Raw genomic sequence first — 21,851 nt, 5'->3', positions numbered from 1 at the left:
GTTCTTTAGTTTGTGATAAATGATTAAACTAGCAAGCTCAAGAATTAGACTTGTGATGTAGTTAATATGAGACATTGACTGTAAAGTAGCTTAAAAAAAGCAACCCAGTCTGTTGTTGTCTGTTTTTCTACTTTTTTGAGGGGCTTGCCACTCAGTTCCCAACTAAGTCACACACAGAGGCTTATTCTTAATTATGAATGTCTGGCCTTAGCTTGGTTTGTTTCTTGCCAGCTTTTCTTAAATTGTTCTGTCTACCTTTTGCCTCTGGGCTTTTCCCATTCTCTTACTTTTGTAAATTTTATTCTTACCCCATTGCTGGTTGTATAGCTGGGTGGCTGGCTCCTGGAGTCCTCCTCCTTCTCTTGCTTCTTCTTCCTGATCCTTTCTTCCCAGATTTCTCCTTCTATTCATAACTCTCTGCCTGCCAGCTCACCTGTCTTTTCTCCTGCCTCGCTATTGGTCATTCAGCTTTTTATTAGACCATCAGGTATTTTAGACAGGCAAACTAACACAGCTTCACAGAGTTAAACACATGCAACATAAACAAAAGTAACACACCTTAAAATAACATTTCCCAACACTAGTTCATTGCTGCTTGTGCCAAAGGAATGATGAATTCATCTACTTTACCTGCTGAGGCCCTGCTTGACCTAGAAAGGCTCACTTTCCTGAAGTTCTCTGGTGGAGACATGTCAGATCATAGAATATCTTTGGTATTTTTTTATTTGCTTGGTTTTAAGACAAAGTCTTATGTAACTCAGGCTGGCCTGCAACCATGTAGTTGATGATTTTGAACTTCTGATCTTTCTGCCTTTGCTTCCTGGGTTCGGGTATGACATGCAAGAGCCACTATACTCAGTTTATATAATGCTAGACTTCAAACCCAAAGCTTTGTGTGTGCTAGGCAGGTACTCTACCAACTGGACTATAGCTTTAGGCCCCCCTCCCCCTTTTTGAGATACTGACTTACACAGCTCAGACTGTCTTTAAACTCCCTGTGAGGTGAAAGGTGATTTTGAACTTTTGATCCTCTTATCTCCATCTTCTTCTTTTTTTTTTAGCTGAGGACTGAACCCTGGGCCTTGCTCTTGCTAGCCAAGCACTTACCACTGAGCTAAATCCCCAACCCCCCATTTTTTTTCCCCCCCGAGACAGAGTTTCTCCATATAGTTTTGTTGCCTGTCCTGGAACTCACTCTGTAGACCAGGCTGGCTTTGAACTCACAGAGATCCACCTGCCTCTGCCTTCTGAGAGCTGGGATTAAAGGTGTGCGCCACCGCTGACTGGCCTATCTCCATCTTCTAACTGCTAAGATTCCAGACTGTGCCACTGTGCTTGGTTTGTCTTAAACTTTAAAAGTTATTTGCTTTCAATTCTTATTAAAGTAATTTGTTTGATCATCATTGGGTCTTGATGCACAATATGAGTCCTTGGCAGACAGGCCCTGTGGCTCTTCTACTGTGTCTTGGGTGGTGCCCAGGGTAGTGCTAGGCATTCTGGGTGTGCTTGGTGATATTCAAAGGTCTGTGGCACTCTGGATGCCTTTCCCTGTGTTCCTCTACAGCTGTTTCTGTAGAGTGCCTAGAAGTGAAAGGAATCAGGAGAGGGTGTGGTATGGCTGCTTGGAATTTCTGAGAAGCCTTTAATTTCAGTGGAGAGCCTGGCATGAACACTTTTTTTTCCTTCCCCAGGTTGAATAATTGTTTAATGAAGTTTGTCTCCTTACCTGGATTGGGACGGTACTTGTTTAAATGCTATCTTTGTCTTTTAGGCCCAGAACTGTTGATTCACTAGTAGTGAGTAAAGGGACCCATGCAGAAGTTTCAAAGTCTTGATAATACATATTTCTTGAAGCATTTCCCTCAAATGTTGCAGGAAGTGAATATGATTTATTTGAGAGAATCTGTTTTCTCTAGTACACTTTACAGTGCTATGGGAATACAGGCTGTGTATGTAAAGGGGTTGGTCATGAGGGTTGTGGGGGTAGGATGATTGTGTTACAGCAGTAAAGCTTATTAATAAACATTTAAAGAGATTATTTAGTTGCCAAGTCATTGTAGATTTTTTTTTTTTTATTTCACCATTAGGGCTTTTTAGAACGTTAATTGCTGTTAGAATCCTGGTAGTTTCCTGAATTTACCCCATCAACATATTTTCTGGAAAGCTCCTGTTTATGGTTGATGGACACCAGCCCAGTCACATGTCCTGCTACATTGAGTGTCTCCCCACAAGCAACTGCCAGAGAATCTAATTCTCTTTCTTACCAAGCATTTCTGGTTCTGAGCCCCGTACCAGGGCGTTACCCTTGCTGACGTCCCTGTAGGAAAATACACTCTAGTTCCAGCAGCCTCTGGGGAATGGACTTGTGGAGCATGTGTGAAGCTGGGTTGCCTGGGTTGTATAGAACAATATTTAGAGCTGGCTGCATCTGTATGTAGGGCATCTCTCCTGTGTGCTTCACATGGCAGGGGCCTTTCCTCAGTTTATTAAATTCATGAAGCCTAGGAAGGATAGGCTCAGGACCGTACAGTGTGGATGTGTGCATGTTTAGATGTGCATGGAATTGTGACACTTTCCTGCTCCCTATGCAAACAGCCTCTGGCTTTCCTTGCATATTATTTCAGTATCCTGGCCTCATACCCAGGATCTGTCAGTCAACAAATCTAGTATCAGCCAAGCTCAAAAACTAGAGAAATTTCAGTGATATCCCAAATGATATTAAACAAAAATTCATTCAGTTTGACCGTGAAATGACGTGGATTATACAACATGGCTTAGTATCTGTATAAATGGCATATCAGATCTTAAGAACCTGTTTTGAGGGGTGGGGATTTTGTTTTCTAGGCATCTAAGATGTTTTCTAATCATAAGTGAGTGGTTTTAAATATGAGGGGATGTGAATGATGTACATCCAGAGTCTAGAGAGCTGTGGATATCGCTCTGTATAAATAAAATGCTGTTTGGCCAGTGGCAGGAAGTATAGGTGGGACAAGAGAAAAGAGAATTCTGGGAAGTGGAAGCTTGGGGGGGGGGGCACTGCCAGCCGCTGCCAGGAGAAGCAACATGTAAAGACACTGGTAAGCCACAAGCCATGTGGCAAAGTATAGACTAACAGAAATGGGTTAATTTAAGATAAAAGAAGTAGATAACAAGAAGCCTGCCATGGCCATACAGTTTGTAAGCAATATAAGTTTCTGTGTGTTTACTTGGTTGGGTATGAGCGACTGTGGGACTGGCAGGTAAGAGAGATTTGTCCTGACTGTGGGCCAGGCAGGAAAACACTAACTACACTAGAGATACTTAATATTGAACTTAGGCTCTAAAGCCAAATTTCCAACTCACCAATGGGCCACACCCTAAGGAAGTGAAATTAAAGTATTGTGGCAATGAATTCTGTGTATTGAACTCATCTTGAACAGGAGTGTAGGATTAATCATTTGTGTTAGGAGAAAACCAATTTCCATGGCTACAAAATATAAATGCCGAATTGACTGTGAGTACAACTAAAAAAGCCCTTCCTTCCCCCAAGTTTTTATTGGTCCATAAATCCATCTCAAGTGATTTACAGTGTGAAGATGAGGAATAGAGATGGCTCCATGCTGGTGTGAAGGGGAGAAGTTAACCTTTCCCCTTTTCAGCTCCACTCTGCCTGTTGTCAACAGAATGACACAGAGGAAAGCAGCTACAGTTAGCAAGAAGGACATCTGTTAGGAAAAGTCAAAGATAGCCATACAAAGAATGTTCTGGCTCTCTTCACGGTTTTCTGTTTAATAATTTTGGATGCAGCTCTGACTATCTGCCTCTTTTTTAGGGGTAGGCAATGTAGACATAACCTGCAGGATTCTTTCTCCAGGATTGTTCCGATTGCCTGCCTAGGTCCAAGGCTCTGATGACCATGTGCTAAGCATTGCTAGTTAATGAAGCCAAGCCATGTCTCACTGTATCATCAAGATCTTCATCATCAAGAGAGATGCTCACAGTTGTGATGAGAATCAAAGCACTTATGTAGTGGGTCGTAGTGGAGCTACTAAGGAAAACAGGTGTTTCTGCCTTTCCCAGCATGGATAAGTGCCCAGGAATGTAAAGAAATGTGTTTTAAAAAAAAAAAAAAAAGGTCATTTGCCCTGGTACCTCTTTTGTTTAAAACAAACAAAAGCAAGCATTCATACTTTTGCATTAACACAAGGGTAGAAAATGTTTAGAAAAATGCAGCTTTTATTTATTTGTTTGTTTATTTATTTGTGTGTGTGTGTGTGTGTGTGTGTGTGTGTGTGATTGATTTACTTGTATATGTGGGTAGGCATGCCTTATATGTGCATATAGAGGCTAGGCCAGAACCTCAGGTGTTTGTTTTTATTTCTCTCTGCCTTATTGCCTTGTCTCTCACTGTCCTGGAAGCTTGCTGTTTTAGTTAGGCTGGTCAGAAACTCTGCCCTGAAATGCTGGGCTTATAAGCATACTCGGCCATGGCTCCTTTTTTTTTTTTTTAAAACATGGTGCTGGCAGTTTGAACTCAGGTTCTCATATGAAGCAAGCACTCTCACCACTGAGATATATCTCCAGCTCTCAGTTTTTTTTTTTTTTTTTTTTTTTTGCGTGGGGGGGGGGGGGGGGGGGGTGTTAGATATGAAAATTAGAGAGGGGCAGGTAGAGTGAGTGGAAAAAGCTATTAGGTGCTACCTTTATACTATTTTCTTTTCTAAACAAAATATTCAAGTTAAGATTGAGTTCAGCTTTTTTTATAGACTCAGCAAGTGGCATTATGGGCACTCTGTCTCAGCCTATGTCTCAGGCAGTGGTGGAAGAAAGTTGGGAAGGTCTGTGGCAAGCTTAAGGGTGACACACTTCATGTTCTGTTGACTGGGTCCTCAGTCTCAGAGTGTTTGGGAGTGTGGTCAGGCAATTTGTCAAGAGCATTTTGGCCCACAGCCAGCAGCAGGGAGAATAAATATGCCAGTTTATTCAAGTTGATACTGCTTAAGCTTTAAAAAAAATATTATTTATTTTGAAACAAGGTCCCATTATGTAGCCAACTCTGGTCTGGGTTTTCATATGTGGCCCAGGTTGGATTTGAAGTCACATTCTTCCTGTCTTAGCTTTCTAATGGCTAGCATCCTTGACATGAGCCATCATTTCCACATGTTGCCTAGGTTTTTTTGTTTTGTTTTTTTTGTTTTGTTTTGTTTTTTAAAATTCTGTTAGCTATGCTGGGTGTTCTTTGTATAGACCACATATTTCACCAGTAGGTTATTTTTTCTATATCGCTTTCCTTTAAGTTTCTCTTCCCATCCCAGGTTTCCCTTTGTGATGGTGTCACTGCTGCTGCTGAATGGATTACCCAGGAACAGGGAATACAGCATCTCCTTTCTGGCTGCTTACTTACTTTGCCTGCCTCAGTAGGCTATAGCAGGGTTGGTATTTGGGAAACCCCCAGATTCAGCATGAGAATAGTTTTAAGGTGTGAATTCATTTAGGCAAATGTTCAGAGTAAACATTCACATGCTTTCAGGAAGTTGGAGAGATGTCTCAGCAGTTAAGAACACTTACTGCTCTTGAAGAGGACACAAATTCAGTTTCCCAGCACTCCTATTGGGTGGCTCACAACTACCTGTAACTCCAGCTCTAGAGGATCTAATGCATTCTTCTGACCTCTTTGGCATCCACACACACAGCGTACACTCATAAGTACACATACACACATCTTTAAAACATAAGAAATTATCTATCTATCTATCTATCTATCTATTTATTTATTTATTTATTTTTTTTCAAGACAGGGTTTCTCTGTGTAGCTTTGAGCCTTTCCTGGATCTCGCTCTGTAGACTAGGCTGGTCTGGCCTCGAACTCACAGAGATTCACCTGGCTCTACCTCCTGAGTGCTGGGATTAAAGGCATGCGCCACCACTGCCTGGCAAGAAATTATTTTAAAAGAAATGCTTTCAGAGTCGTAATATGGTCTTATCTTGTAAAATACTTTGAGTTTTAGAGGAAGTACTGTTTCGAAATGTATTTTATTGAATGATTAGAACAAAAAGTATAATTGTAATGTTTTTGTTTGTTATTTGTTTGTTAGCTTTTGTTTCTGAGACAGGATCATGCTGTGTAGCTCAGACTAGTCTTGAGTTTTCTGTGTAGCTCAGGTTGTCCTAAAACTGAAGACAATCCTTCTCCCTCAGCTTCTCAAGTGCTGGAAGTATAGCTACCACACCTGGCTCTGAAGTGCTTTTTGCCTGTCTTCCACATCAGTTATTCTATTTTCTGCTCTTTTATACATAGGAGATTCCACAATGCTTAGTGATGTATCTTTCTGATGTAGCTATTGTGTTGGTAAATAAGATCACTATTGGTGAGGAGTTGACCTCAGTGGAAAAGCAAAGGAGAACTGAAAACTGTTATGTGGTGTAATCCATGACTCAAGACGGGAGATGGTAATCATTATAGAAGGCTGTGGGGCTGTGGTCTGGGGCCTTAGTGATGCAGGAGAAAGGTCATCAAGAGGCCCTGGTGGATGTCCTCTAAAGGTAGGAGGGGTGGCAGAAGGTGGCCAGGAAACGAGGGAGCTACAGGGACTTGGCTGGACTGTAGGAAAGATGAATGGTGTACATGAGGGCTGGGAGGGTAGGCAGGGGCTGAGACAGGAAAGAAGAGCTATAATAGATTTTGAGGAGATGGGCTTTAAAAGATAATAAATGAGCATTGCAGAGAGTAGTTAGCTATAAACCACAGAAAGAAGTGATGGAGCTAGAAGCTGAATACCTTCAGATCTGTTCCTGGGCCCACCTATAGCTTTTCTATGGCCCCAGGCATTTTAAAGGAACATTTGCATTATGTTACAGGTTAGAACAAAGGCAGAACATCTTAGCCAAAGTGGTGTTGGGTCCTGTCTGTAGTTTTCAAGGGTTTAGGACATATGGATTCTATGTATGAGCTAGAACTGGCTAGGATTCTGGTTGCAAATTACAGAAAACAACTCAAACTAAATTATGCAGAAGAATTGTATGAAGTTGAAAGCTTAGTTCCAAACAACAAGATTTAGATGTCCAGCTGTGGGACCAAGAAGGCTTTCAGCTGTCCTGTCTCTTTTTGTAGCTCTGCTTCTGAGGACCAGCTCTCTGAGGTGTCCAGCTGGTAAGTTAGGTGAAAGGTGCTACCTGCTCTCCTTTGACTCTGAGCCCAAGTTTGTAGGAAAAGGACTCCATTGATCTGTAGACCCCAGGAGCAATTCTCTCTGAGCTACCACCAGCTGTGACAGTAGAGAGTAGAAAGTGCACATGGCTACAGGGGCCCTTATTTCTCTTGTAAGGTGATGACAATAGCCTTGCTATATACAAAGACATCAGTCAGCCATGTGATGTGTCTCTTGTGTTGGTCTAGCCACATATAGCTGTTCATGGAATTAGGGTAGTTGGAAACATAGCACAATGCTGTTGACACTACATTCTAACAGTGGGGAAGTGCATTCTCAAGGTGACTACCACTACCAAAGGAAGAGGAAAGGAAACCACTGTTGGAGCCCACCAGTGTGTGACTGTTCTGGAGAGCTCCTCTCTCCTGAGTATGTGTGTGTGTGGGTGGGGTGGGGTGGGTGGGGTGGGGGAGGGTTTATCATCCCTAGTAGCAGGACTCTGAGGTGGGATGCTAGGCTACACTTCCTCCTTGAATCTTGTTGCTAGTATCTCCCAGATGCAGATGAGAAGACTTAAAATTACTCCTCAGGGAGCATAAATCTCACAAGATAGCTTAAATGACCACAGGCTTTGGGCAGCAAATACTACCTAAATTTCCTTTTTTGTCTAGTGTGTTTATCTTGTGTTGCAAAGCAGTGATACACTTAGATGTGAGCAGGACTGAACCCCAAGCTGTTGGGTGCAAGAAAAGACATTGTTCTCTTATCTCAACTAAAGTTTTAGTGGGGTTCTTCCAGAAAGAACTCATTCCTTTCTTAAAATGGAGAATTATTGGAAAGTCATTTGGGATTTGGGGTTAAACTAAAAGTAATTTTATTTTGTATCACTCTGAATATGACATTTGAGTTAATTATTCTTTGAGAGCTTATGAAACATGTAAGTACAATATTCTGACTCTGATTCTTTTTAATCTATAGCATTTTCTATAATATGACAAAACTTGCAATCTTAGAATTTTTGGAGAATGTAAGAAAAGGAAGAGTTGATTTTCAGTTTTGCTTTCAGGTGATTGCATGATTTTATATTTATTTAATTTTTACTATTTATAACAAAAAGTGATTTTCCTAATATTAGAATTTATCTGAAATTTAATAAAAATAAAGCTAATACTCTGAAGTTGGTGTACTGTAATTTAAAAGTATTAGAGTGCCATACTATGGTCTGAATTGCTTATTCCCTCTATCCTTACCTTAATGAGTGATGCTCCTACCCATTTCTGTGCTTGCTTTAAGAAATAATTTTCACAATCATTAGTACTTGTTTTGAACATAAGGATTGGAATGTAGTTATAGCAGTAGAAATGCTCAGCTGGATGGGTGAGGTTTGGGGATTAAAAAAAAAGCCCCCTTGAGAATTACAAACATAATTACCTTGATCTTGGACTTCAATATAATTTGTTTAACAAAACCTATAATCCTATAAAATTCTGCTGGTATATTTTGGTTTTCTATTTTTTCAATTGCTTTGTTTAACACGATAAATTAATGCATATTAGTATATTCTAATGTGTTTTTTCAGTTTCTTTGTTTAACATGATAGATTAATGCAAATTAATATATTATAATCAAGTATTAGAAATTTTTTTCCAGCAAAGTCCAGATGAAATTTTATGAATTGTTTTTAATGACAAGGCTAGCTTTTTAAATTTTTATTTTTAGAACATCCACCTATGCTTACATGTGGTTCTGCAGTGTCCCTGACCAGTGCATGCACTGGCACCCACTGCCAGGCTAAGGGTAGGAGGTACTTTGTACTTGGCTGTCATTACTCTCACATGTCTTAGGATATATTTTGGAGAGTGGAGGAGTGCTTGCTATTGAAATAGAAGAGATGTGGGGTAGAATGATGCACATCATTGATGGGTGGAAGGGAGGCTTGAATTATGTCAAGTAGTCTGCATGTCAGTGTGACCTGGAGCAGGATGTTAGGGCCATTGAGGAGCTGGGTAGAAGGACCCCTGGGACTTAGTAGAACTACTGCCTCAGCTATGTTTCCTGTTATGGTCTAGGATAAGGGGTGGTAGGTAGGAATGGAGACTCACTTCTCCAGGTGCCTATGTACCCCACAGAGCTAGAGTTTCTGGTAGTCTTGCAGTCTGTCCTTCAGCCTGCAGACTGTATACCCATTAGAGGTATGCTCAGAACAAAACAAATGTTATTTAAATGTTCATACATCACTTTTGTTAACCCCATCCTGAGGTAAACATTCTGAATGCTGTGAGCCTATGAGCATTTCCTTTTTTTTTTTTTTTAAGATTTACTATATTTATTATTACCCCATGATGTGCATGTGAGTCCAAGCATGCACATGCCATGGCTTATATGTGGAGTTCAGAGGACAACTTTTGGGACTTGGTTCTCTTTTTCCATCCTGGGTTCCAGCAGAAATCAAACTCAAGTTGTTGGGTTTACACAATCTTTACCTGATAAGCCATTTTGCTGCCCCTTTCTGCTACTATTTTTGTTTTTAATTATATTTGTATTTGAAAATGGGTTTACAAAGTAACAAGTTTCCATATGGGATTTTCATACTTACTTCATTTTAGTTGATATCCTCTCCCCATCTCTCTGCCCTCACTCCCTTTCTCCCATACCTCATTTGACCCCTAGTATTCACTCTTTAAATTTGTTGTATTATCTTTATCTTTCCCACCCCTCTTCCTAAAGCTTCTTATTTTTTTTCCTAGTCTTGTGGACTCTTTTTTTACTGTATGCCTCTGGTAGGTGGGGATATGCAGTGATCCCACACAAATTTTGAAGCCTTATAGCCATGAGGGTAGTAAGATAAAAGGGTGAAAGGTCCAGGCAGCACACAACAGTCACCCCATACTGTTTTTGGTGTTCATTTTTTATTGTATGATTATTACCTTATAATGGATATGCAATGATTTAGGATGACTTTAAAAGCCTTTTTATTATTAAAATAGTATGTGTTCATAGTGGGAAATTTAGACATGTTTATTTCAAAATTAATTGTATTACCATGACCAAGTCATTAATATTATTATAAAAATTTCTTGTTTTTTTTAAATGTACTTAAAAGAAGGTTTTATAGATAGCAAATATCACAATTTTATTAATAAATTTTGGTATGTCTTGGGAATGTAAAATCAGGCAACAGAGCTCTGGCCCAGAATGCCAAATGCTGCTCTTGGTTGAATCGATCTAAACAAACTCTAGTTTGGTAGATTTGCCCTATTAATGCCTACGGATGCTTTTAACTTGGGGGAGAATGTCCCATCTGAAGAGAAAAGTACAGGCTTGGAAAAAAAGTACAGGCTTTTAGAGCCCAAAGAAAAACTAATAATATGTATTGCCATATGTAACATTTCAAATGAACTATTTTTTCTCCCTTCAAGTTTACAGAATGGAAGCCATTGGTTGGCTAGATGTGACTTCCTATGCACCATGGATGCCTAATGAATAATTATTAAATAAAACAGGCTTAATGAAAGATTAGATATAGGTCAAGCTTCTCTTATGTTCTATTCTATCTGTCTTAAGCTCTGTTCTATTCTGTCTGTAGCATAATAGTGCCCATAAGTGAGGTTGTGGATACTTTTGCATTCATCATATTATTGTGTGACATATGTATAACAAATGTGGAATGGTGCAGCATATTCCATTTGGTTTAAAACAATTAAAACTTTTTTTTATGTGTTGTGTGTCTGTACATGTATGTGGAGGCCAAAGGTATCTTTCTCTGTTGCTGTTAGTTTTTGAGACAAAGTCTCTTGTTGACCCTGGAGCTCACTGGCCATCTAGTTTTGCTAAGTAAGTGAGCTCTAGGGATATGCCTGTTTCTGACTTCCTATCACTAAAATTACTGGTGCATGCAACCATGCTTGGCTTTTTATGTGGGTGTTGGGGATTTGATTTCAGATCCTAATGATTGTACAACAAATACTTCAACAACTGAGCCACCTCTCTAGCCTCTTTAAACAATTATATCGAAAACATAACAAACAAACAAACAAACAAACAAAAAAATAAACCTTTCTTCCTCTGAAGGAGAACCAGCTAGTTGATGTGGAGTGGAGTTCATATATGTGTGCGTGGCATTCTTTTCTCAAATTATCCTCTCAAGCATTAACTATAGTTGTGTATTGGCTGGTTTTATGTGTCAACTGGATACAAGCTAGAGTCATCAGAGAGGAAGGAGCCTCAGTTGAGGAAGTGTCTCCATTGTGACTGAGCTGTAAGGTATTTTCTCAGTTAGTGATCAATGGGTGAGGACAGATGGGTGGAACTCTCCCTGGGCTGGTGGTCCTGGGTTCTATAAGAAAGCAGCTGAGCAAGCCATGGGAAGCAAGTCAGTAAGCAGTACCACTATATGGAATCTGCATCAGCTCCTGCCTCTGGAATCCTGCTTTATTTGAGTTCCTGTTCTGACTTCCTTCAGTGATGAACTGCAATGCTGAAGTGTAAGCCAATAAACCTTTTCCTTCCCAGTTTGCTTTTGGACATGGTGTTTTGTTGCATCAACAGAAACCCTAAGATGAGTTGACAGAAAAGTAAAGAGGTGAGATGATTCTTGTGTTGAAGACATGTAGGAACCTGGGTGCCTGGTGTGGTTTCACTGTGTATGTGAACATCTATAGTGTGATGGCCATAGACATGATATGGTGTGTGTGTGTGTGGCCACGGCAGATCCTTTCACATACTATTATTCTGAACAGAATTAGTAAGCAGAATTAGTAAGGTATAAGGTAAGAATAGTATTTGTAGATGACTATGTTCTTATTCTCTCTCTCTCTCTCTCTCTCTCTCTCTCTCTCTCTCTCTCTCTCTCTCTTTGAGTTTAACTTGATACCCAATGGCCACTGTGTTTTCACAGAAGTTTGCACACTTTCTATGCACCCTCTGTGATTGTGGTCCCAGCATTGTTACCAGCAGTTCCCCTTGGGCAATCTGCTAGAAGTTGGAAACTCTTTCTTGTCCCACACCTGAGGGCTTAGGACTTCCAGAGAGGAGGAACCTCTTGTAAGCTGCTCCTCTGGTTTCCAGGTGGTTCTGATGATATCAAATTGTAGAAATGTACAAAAGTATTGAGTACTACCTAGTATACTCTATTAGATTATCTGAATTTAAAACCCATATTTGTAGAAAAGTGACATTATTATAAATAACCTTTTTATCCATAAAATACAGATGAATTTATAAAAAAATAAAATTATTAGACCATTCCTAATTTTCTTGCTTTTTTTTGTGGGGGAGGGCATATGATACCATTTATCAATTTTAACACATGATCCCCCCTCCTACATTCTAACAGTAACATAGACAATGATAGTAGCTAGCAGTAGGAAAAGAATTTAGATGTTGAGTTTATTTTATATATTGACTGAAAGGAGCAGCAGTTGGTTAGCAACAAGAGAGAACGGTTATTATTGAGGGATTATCTTTCTGATGTGATCTGGTAAGAGGCAATGTCTTCTCAAGGTAACTAGTATCAGATTATGAGCAAAAACTTATAAACAGTGACAATAAGGAGTGATAGGAGTGATCTAGATTCAGAAGCAATGCCAGATGAGTTTTTATGCATACCATTGTAACCAGAGTTTCCTGTGTGCCTTATGGCCTTGTTCTGTACCTGATGGGGCCTGAAGTGTAGAAAAAGGTTACTGCTGTCTTGGCCATGGTCATAGAGTAGTCTTGTTTAGCCCTAGAATGTAAAAGAACACTAATGACTTACCTTGCAAATTGCACTTAAAGGTGACTTCTCTGTGGTTATATAGAACTGTTGAAGTTATGTGTTTTTCCAGTTAAAAGGTAAAAGAATGTGGTGTGACCTTGGGATCTTTGGAGAATTCTAACGACCTCTGTTTTAATTTTTTTTTTCCCCCGAGACAGGGTTTCTCTGTGTAGCTTTGCGCCTTTCCTGGAACTCACTTTGGAGACCAGGCTGACCTTGAACTCACAGAGATCCGCCTGCTTCTGCCTCCTGAGTGCTGGGATTAAAGGTGTGTGCCGCCGCCGCCCGGCTGTTTTAACTTTTAACAGGAATCAGTAATTTCTTGTGCTTGATCTTGGACCTCTCCTTTTTTTTTTTTTTTTTTTTTTTTTTAAAAGAGAGACAGAAGCCCATCTTTAACAAGGCTTAGGGTGCCACATGGCATGTTTCACAGTAAGCCAGATCCATTGAGATTAATATATTCATGCATGTATGTCCATGCATCCTGTATGTGCAAGCTCAGTTAACATGTTGGTTGGGGGATGACCTTCCTTTTTGGGGGACTAGAATGTGGCTGTGGCACATGTAGTGGCGGGGCTACCATGTCTGCCCTGCCCTGTCCTGTTCCTGATTCTTGAGGCCTGAGGAAGGCTGGCTTCCACCCTGTCTTCCATTGTGAGCTTGGTTTTAGAGTGTGATGAGGACACTAGTAGAAGAAATTGTTTCATAGTCTTTCAAGGAAAAGTCGTGCTTTGGAATGTCCTTTCCCCAGTGCTATTGGCCCAGTTATGTCTTAGTGTTGTCTTCCATGTAGAACAGCTAGTTCCTTTAAAAGCCAAACTATGTTCTTTTTGCTAAACCTTAGTTTTCTAACGCTTGGATACTTGTTGTTAGTATATGACATGGCTCTTAATCTAAGCACTAGAGGGGTACCACAATTCTACAGAACCCTGATAAAAAGCCTTAGGGTGCATTCATATACCTTATTAGTCTCCTTTCTTCCTGCTTCCTGGGTACCCTGCCAGCTGTTGGAATGTGCAGGCAGCTGCTGTGCCCTCGTGGAGGCTAGCACCTGTTTGTGGCCTTGTGGAGGAACATGGGTAGAGGCTGAAGGAATTGCAAGGCACCCTGGGAATGCCTGAAGTTAACAGGAATGAAACACTTGAACTATACAAACCAGATAGAGGGAGAGTTTTCTAGACACATTTGGAAGTTGACTTTTAATTACACAAATGGGTGATGCTGTAAGTCTTTCTTCCTGATATCCAAAATGAAGTATAATGATGGTAATGATTTGCGGTGACTTAGGTTAAGTGTCTAAATTGATCAGGGTCTTGATTTAATCTGTAAAACGGGTACAATGTGTGCATTTCAAGGAGATTCCAGACTTAAAATGTTCTATAAACTATTAAGTGTAGTGGAAATGTTAGTTTTCATTAACAAAGTCAAACACCCCTTGTTCTGATATTGGACAGGAATTTTGAATCTGCCAGAAGGTGCATCCAAAATGATTAACCGGGTGGCTTCTGAAAGACCCCCCGGCACCCCTATAGTAATGCTATGTTTGCAAGGCTTATAAGGGAACAAAAGACAGTTCCAGGAAATAGAATGGCCCTACCGCAGCCCAGATAGCCGATAGATAAGCAGGATGTCAGGGGCAGACTGCCTGGCGTCAGTGCGGGAGGGCCAGAGCAGCTGGAATTCTAGATAGGGGTTGAGTCAACACACATATCTGGTTACCAAGGGAAAAACCCACAAACCGCCCTGAGCCTGAGTTCACGCCCCATTTGATTTATGCTCATATATTCGCGCCTCACTTTGACAGAGCTTTGTCCAATTAGAACCCTTTGACTATTCGCGCCTCACTTTGAATTGTCCAATCAGAGCTTTGTCCAATTAGAACCCTTTGACTATTCGCGCCTCACTTTGACAGAGCTTTGTCCAATTAGAACCCTTTGACTATTCGCGCCTCACTTTGACAGAGCTTTGTCCAATTAGAACCCTTTGACTATTCGCGCCTCACTTGAATTGTCCAATCAGAGCTTTGTAACCATTCGCGCCTTGTTTAAATTATCCAATCAGAACCCTTTGACTAATGCTTTCCCGCGCTTCTTGCTATAAAAACCCATCTTACCAACCCAGAGGCGCGCAAGTTTTCCGAGAGGCTTGGTTGCCCCAGGTACCTGTGTTTTAATAAACCTCATGCTGTTGCATCTGATCGGTGGTCGCTGCGTGCTCATTGAGCCGGGGGTCTCTCCTGAAGGGAGATCTCTCCGGGGGTCTTTCACTTCTATTAAAATATTTCCTGTGCTGTTAATATTGAGATGAGGGCCAATATCCTTGCTGTACCAGCTGATCCCATTGTGTCAGTAATGTGCTAGGGATACACAGATCTTAACATATACATACTTAGTACTTTAAAAAATCAGTAATAAGGCAAGGATTGTTTCTTAGACTCTTTGGTAAATAACATTTGTGATGAGCACATAGCACTTGTCTAATTACCTGTGGTATGACCTCTACTTTCTTGGTTTTGTGTCTTACAGTTTACCAGTACAGCTTCTGTATTAGAGACTGAAGCTTGGGGCCTGGGCATTTCTAAACACAGAAGCAGACATTTTCTAATCCTTTGTAGTTTTAGCTGTAGTAGAGGACTTATGTATTTTATAGTAAAAGTCACACAGGTCGATATATTTCTAGGGTCATGGGACCTTTATCATGGAAGTAGGTGGTGGCCTAAAACATGTTGAATTGAACTCAGGGCATAGAGTTCAGAATAAGACTGGTAAGTTTTGCTGGGCAGTGGTGGCGCACGCCTTTAATCTCAACACTCGGGAGGCAGAGGCAGGTGGATCTCTGTGAGTTCAAGGTCAGCCTGGGCAACAGAGTGAATTCCAGGAAAGGCACAAAGCTACCCAGAGAAACCCTGTCTTGAAAAAACCAAAAACAAACAAACAAACAAACAAAACAAAACAAAACAAAACAAAACAGGACTGGTAAGTTTCATAGTTTATCTTCTGGAGACATTCTGGGAAGGGAGGCAAAGACTGGAGGTTTTCCCCATGTGATCTGGTGGCTATGGGTCTGTATCAAGGTTATTTTTGCTATACAGCCCAGGGAATTGGAACCTGAAGGATATGAAGGGATATATTAGTCTGTATCCCTTTCTACCAGGCAAATTGCATTTTAAATGTTAAATGTGGAATTTTGAGTGTTAACTGTTACTGGAAGTTTCTCCCGGCCCATCCATCCCCACAGTCCTGCAGCCACTTATAAAATAATCACTCAGAGGCTTATATTAATTACCAACTATATGGCCTATGGCAGGCTTATGCTAGCTAGCTCTTTCATCTTAAATTAACCCATTTATATTTATTTATGTATCGCCACGTGTTCTGTGGCTTTACCTGTATTCTATTACATGTTGCTTTTTGGACAAGCAATTTGGCGTCCTCCCCTCCCCTTTTTTTCTCTCACTATCTCTTGTATTTTCCTGCCTGGCTCCATCCTGCTCTGCCATAGGCCAATGCAGCTTTATTTATCAACCAATCAGAGCAACACATATTCACAGAAAGACGTCACACAGCAGTTAACCTTGGAGATCTCCATCTTTCTTGCATTATTTATGAAGAAAGTAAACTCTAGAAAGACTCACATGCCTGTAAACATGAAACAGGAATTTCACTATGTAAACTTTTTGCCAAAATGGAATGTAAGTAGAGGGAAAACCCTGCACTAGCTCTTTTCTTATTCTTCAGAATCAAATATTGTCAAGTTCAAGGCCATCTTTTTGATCATGTTAGTGGCTTACCTTTTTGAGTACTGTATTTTGGGAACTTAAATATTTAGTTGAAACTGTCATATGTGACTGAATAGGCAGTATAATTTTATTGTTTGTAAAGCTTTTTGGTTCCCCATTAGAATTATTTACCTGAAGCAAGCTTTGCTTGCTGCCAGTGTGAAGAAACAGTGCTATAGTAGGGATGTCAAATTAAATATAATTACCCTAAATCGAGCGTATTCTTTTCATACACTTAAAAATTCATGTATTCATCAAACATGTATTGAGAGCTTGCCATCTTTGTTGCCTAGTCACTGTTCATATATATTTTTAAAGAGTTCCTGCCATCCAGAACTAGAATAAGCATGCATTTAGGACTTGGAGGTAATTAAGGAAGATTCTTTCCTACAGCAATTCTGTTTTTGTTTATATTAGAAGACATTTTCTCAGACTTAGCACTTAGCTTATGCCCAGCCTTGATTTACTGGAGGCTCTCACCTGTCCACCACTTGGCTGGGGCTGATGATGGTGCATGTAAGGGCAGAGAAAATTTAAGCAGTTATTTGCTGTGAGTAGAGAAATCATCCATTGTATTAATAACAGCTTTTTAATATGTTTCAACATTTGTGTAATGGGGAAAATACAGATAAATCTGGAAATTAAAAAAGAAGTTAATTTGAAACTGTACTTTTGTGGATTAAGACAAAGTTAGTGGGCTGGAGAGATGACTCAGTGTTTAAGAGCACTGACTGCTCCTCCAGAGGACCCAGATTCAATTCCCAGCACCCACACAGCAGCTAACAACTGTCTATAACTCCACCGTATAACAGACTCACACAGACATACCATGCAGGCAAAACACTGATGCATATTTAAAAAAAAAAAAAAAAAACCGGCAGAGTTAGTTGCTTCTGTCATTGCTGTGACGAAACACCTGACAGGCTAACTAAAGGAGGAAAACTTATTTTTGCTCACACTTTGAGGGTACAGCCCTTCATGGAGGAAAATCATAGCAGCAGGGGCCTGATGTGACTGGTCTCATTGTGCCCGAAGTTAGGAAGCAGAGAGAGATGAATGCTGCTGCTCAGCTCCCCCCACCCCCTTCTTAAACCTCTTTAGGAATGTCTTCAAGGACATACCCAGAATATGTTTACATGATGATTTCAAGCCCAGTGAAGTTGATAAGGTGAACTGTGACAGACTGAACAATTGAAGTATGTGTGGCACTTTAAGTGCTTTGGGATTTCTTTTTCTTGGGTTTACCATGTGGTTTATTTATAAAATAAAGTTATTTTATACATAGTTAAGAGCATATGTGGCATCAAAAATACCCAGCCAGTTTGATTTTTCTTAAAATGGGAGAGATGATTGGTTGGAGAAACAACTTGTAAGATTTCATGATAAGCACAGCTTGAGTTAATTTCTATGACTATTCTCAGGGGCCACCACTATGAAAGGCTTAAGTTAGTCTTACTTGATGGTCACCTATGCCGGTCTAGTTTAATGTTACACTCCTCTGAGCTAGAGATAACTTCTTGCTTGCTCCTCTTCCTATATTCCTCTGGTTCATCATTGCTGGGGCAGCCAGGCGTTTCCACCCACAGGTGGATGCAGTAAAGCCCCAAGGTCATCTCCTATTCTTCTATGTCCTTTGCGGCTGTGGAGATGCCATGTAATGGTAACTAGTTAAGCAGGCAGTTCTTTAGCACTAGACTTTTACTTTAAAAGTGAGGGACCAAACTCTGGCTTGGGGCATGTATTCCAACTCTTCCTCAGGAACATCCTTGATCTCTGGTGTTTTCTGCTATGTTTGGCTTCCCTCCATCAGTGCATTCTTCACTGTCTACTCCAAAGTATCCTCAATAAACCTCAGGGCTATCTTGTGCCCTGGGCTGGAGTTCAGCTGTCTTTATTCTGGACACAAATTCATTCATTCTTTCTTTCTTTCTTTCTTTCTTTCTTTCTTTCTTTCTTTCTTTCTTTCTTTCTCTCTCTCTCTCTCTCTTTCTCTCTCTCTCTCTCTCTCTCTCTTTCTCTCTCTCTCTCTCTTTCTTTCTTTCTTTCTTTCTAATATTTATTTATTTGTTATGTATACAGCATGTATGACTGCAGGCCAGAAGAGGGCACCAGATCTCATTACAGATGGTTGTGAGCCACCAAGTGGTTGCTGGAAATTGAACTCAGGACCTCTGAAGAGCAGTCAGTGCTCTTAACCTCTGAGCCATCTCTCCAGCCCGCCTTGTCTTTCTTGATCACACAAACACCTACATGTTCACTCTAGTATGTAGGAAAAGGTGGTCCTTGATGAGGTCATTAAATAATTGTGGGCACAGGGGTCACTCAGAATCTGAATTCAGACCCTGTGCCTAAATGACTTCTAATACCATACTGACTATCATGTGCTTTGCTGAGATATATTCTGATTGTTATGTTTATAAGGAAGACTGATTTGGGAAGCATGTTTTCTAGACATGGGCTTGTATGGGGGTCAAATCCTAGTTTTATATGTTTAGTGGTAGTCATTGTACATGGTGTTTAGCCCATGAACCATGAGACTAGGTCAGACACATCTTGTTAAATTGACTTGGCTTGAATATTATTTCTGTTGCTTGCTACAGATTATATTGTTAATAATAAAGTCTCATGTTGTTGGGGAATAACTAAACTTACCTGTATTCTTGGTCACAGAAGAACCATGATGGAGCATCATCAGGTTCCTGAACATGAGCCAGGTCTGTGAGTCATGGATCCCTCCTTTTGTCTAAATTAAAAAAAAAAAAAAAAGAAAGAAAGAAAGAAAAAAAATTAACTTTAACATAATAATACTATATACAATAAGAACAATTATCAGGTAAGAGTTACAGTTATAATACCCAGCTCTTTACATTTGGCAAATTTGGAGAAATCCCTCTATTATCTATCCTATCTTGTTGAGTCCAAAGCCTTGTACCTAATTTACCTTCTATCATAACTAAGGAAAACTGTAACTATAACTATCTAGTCTTCAACTTCATCAAAGACCCTAGAAGGATATAATGCTGCCTGAGTAAACAGGAAGTGCAGAGCAAGCAACTTCCAAAACTATAGAAATGACAGAGACATCTGGCTTCCGGGACAGTCACCCAAGGTTCCTCTGTAATGTTTAGGCATCTACCTTCAGCCTAGAATATCTGGCAGACTTTTCTATGAAGCAGAAATTTTGAAGGACTGTCCTGCCTTATCTTGGCAAAGTTCAGCAGTCCTTTTTTTTTTTTTTTTTTTTTTTTCCCTTTGTGCCCTGCTTGTCCAGTTTATACAACATACTTTCAGGAGTTAAGGCAAGGGCAGTTTCTTGCCCAAATGGCTACCTTTGCCACAATGAAATCAAACTCCATATGGAAGTTCTTCGATGCCCATCATTCTTTTATGAAGTAGATTGGTGCTTCCAGGATCAGACCTGTCTCACCATCATGAAAAGCCCTATGTTAACAATACATTTTAAATGCCATATTCTTGAAGCATTTGAAGATCACATGTCTATTTAAAATATATGTGTCTAACCTTGAAAATATACCTAACACAACTACAAGTTTGTTTATTATAGATGACTAACTACTAACATGCATTTTTAATTATACATTACATTTTTTTCCCTGGTTTTTCAAGACAGGGTTTTTTGGTGTAGCTTTGGAGCCTGTCGTGGAACTCGCTCTGTAGACCAGGCTGGCCTCGAACTCATGGAGATCTGCCTGCTTCTGCCTCCCAAGTATTGGGATTAAAGGTGTGCACCACCACTGCCTGACTGTTACATTTTTTTATGAGCTGCATAAGCATGATACCCCAATCAAGAGTAAAAACATACAATATAGTATAACAAAAGTAACTTTAAATTTGCACCAATAGACCAAAATCCATACCAATGTAAAATATTTGAGATGAATATCTTTCTTTTTATCCTATATTCCTGTATACCCATTAAATGTTGACAAACATCCAAAACCCACCCAATGACCAAAAATCACTCACCCAACCTCTTGGGAATGCAGATTTTGTGTACTTTAGACTGTCTCCTTTTGTCTGACGGATATGGCATCTTTAGAGGACCCTGAGAAAATTGAGATAATGGTCAAGTCCTGGGAAAACTGGTTGTAACATTTGTTATCCAATCTCAGAACTGCATGGGATCAATATATATATGTCACCTGTCTTGTAGGTTTTCTTTATGTTTGTAGCCAAGATTTTCAGGAGGTCTCCCCTGGTCAAACATGGTCTCTATTAACCTCGAAGGAATCCATAGTCTTTAATTTCCTGTGGAAACAAAACCATAACCTTTTCTCAAATGTAATACATTTTCTGAATTCCATTTTAAAATTAAGGCATCCTTAAAGTATCTAGGTTAGTTTATTTCAGCAGTCCCTTTTACAGCCCCATGTCTCTCAGCAGGTGTTGTTCCCTCATCAGCATTCAAAAAATTCAAAGACAACACAACACCATACATGATCCAGGCTCCCTGTGTATTTCCCATCTTTACTTGGCTTTTTTCTTTTATATTACTTTATTCTCTCTTAAAAGACTTTATTTTAGTATTTTTAAACTGTTTTTTTTTCATATGACTCTATATACCATTTTTCTTTTCTTTCTTAAGCCTATGCACATTTTTGAATACACTGTAACCTGCTTAGAGGTTTTTTTTCCCCTTAGTCTGGATCTGTTTTTTACTGCATGTCTCTAGCCTTTTCTGACCATGTGAATCAAACTTTAAATTGCTAAGCAGCTTTGTGCTGTTGGCTGGCTCTGCCCTCCTTTCGGGTTTTTGAAAGCCAAGCTTTATACCCCACAAGCCTGGCTGGGAACTGTGCTCAACTGGGAGCTGCATTTTGCTGCTCCAGTTCTAAGAAGTTGTTGCCTCACCACTGTGGCAGGCAATTTTACTTAGTTTTCTGTTTCTTCTTAGTGTACTGGCTATTCAAGTGCTTGTTGTACGGAAGAATCTCTTAAAGGAGGTGTATCCCTCCCCCCATCCAGGCCCTATATGGAAATTCAGGCCCCATATTGGGCACCAAATATAGTAGGCTTTCTTTGGGCTGCCCACCAGCTCCCAAATAATGAAACAGAGACTTAGTTATGAATACTTGGCTTTATCATGTGCTTGTCACACTAGCTCCTATAACTTAATTTAACCTGTTTCTTTTAATCTACATTTTGACTTGGGACTTTTTACCTTTCTTTC

This window comes from Onychomys torridus, chromosome 5 (genome assembly GCF_903995425.1).
Source record: "Onychomys torridus chromosome 5, mOncTor1.1, whole genome shotgun sequence".
NCBI classification, from domain to species: domain Eukaryota; kingdom Metazoa; phylum Chordata; class Mammalia; order Rodentia; family Cricetidae; genus Onychomys; species Onychomys torridus.
Note: the sequence above shows the minus strand (reverse complement) of the source record.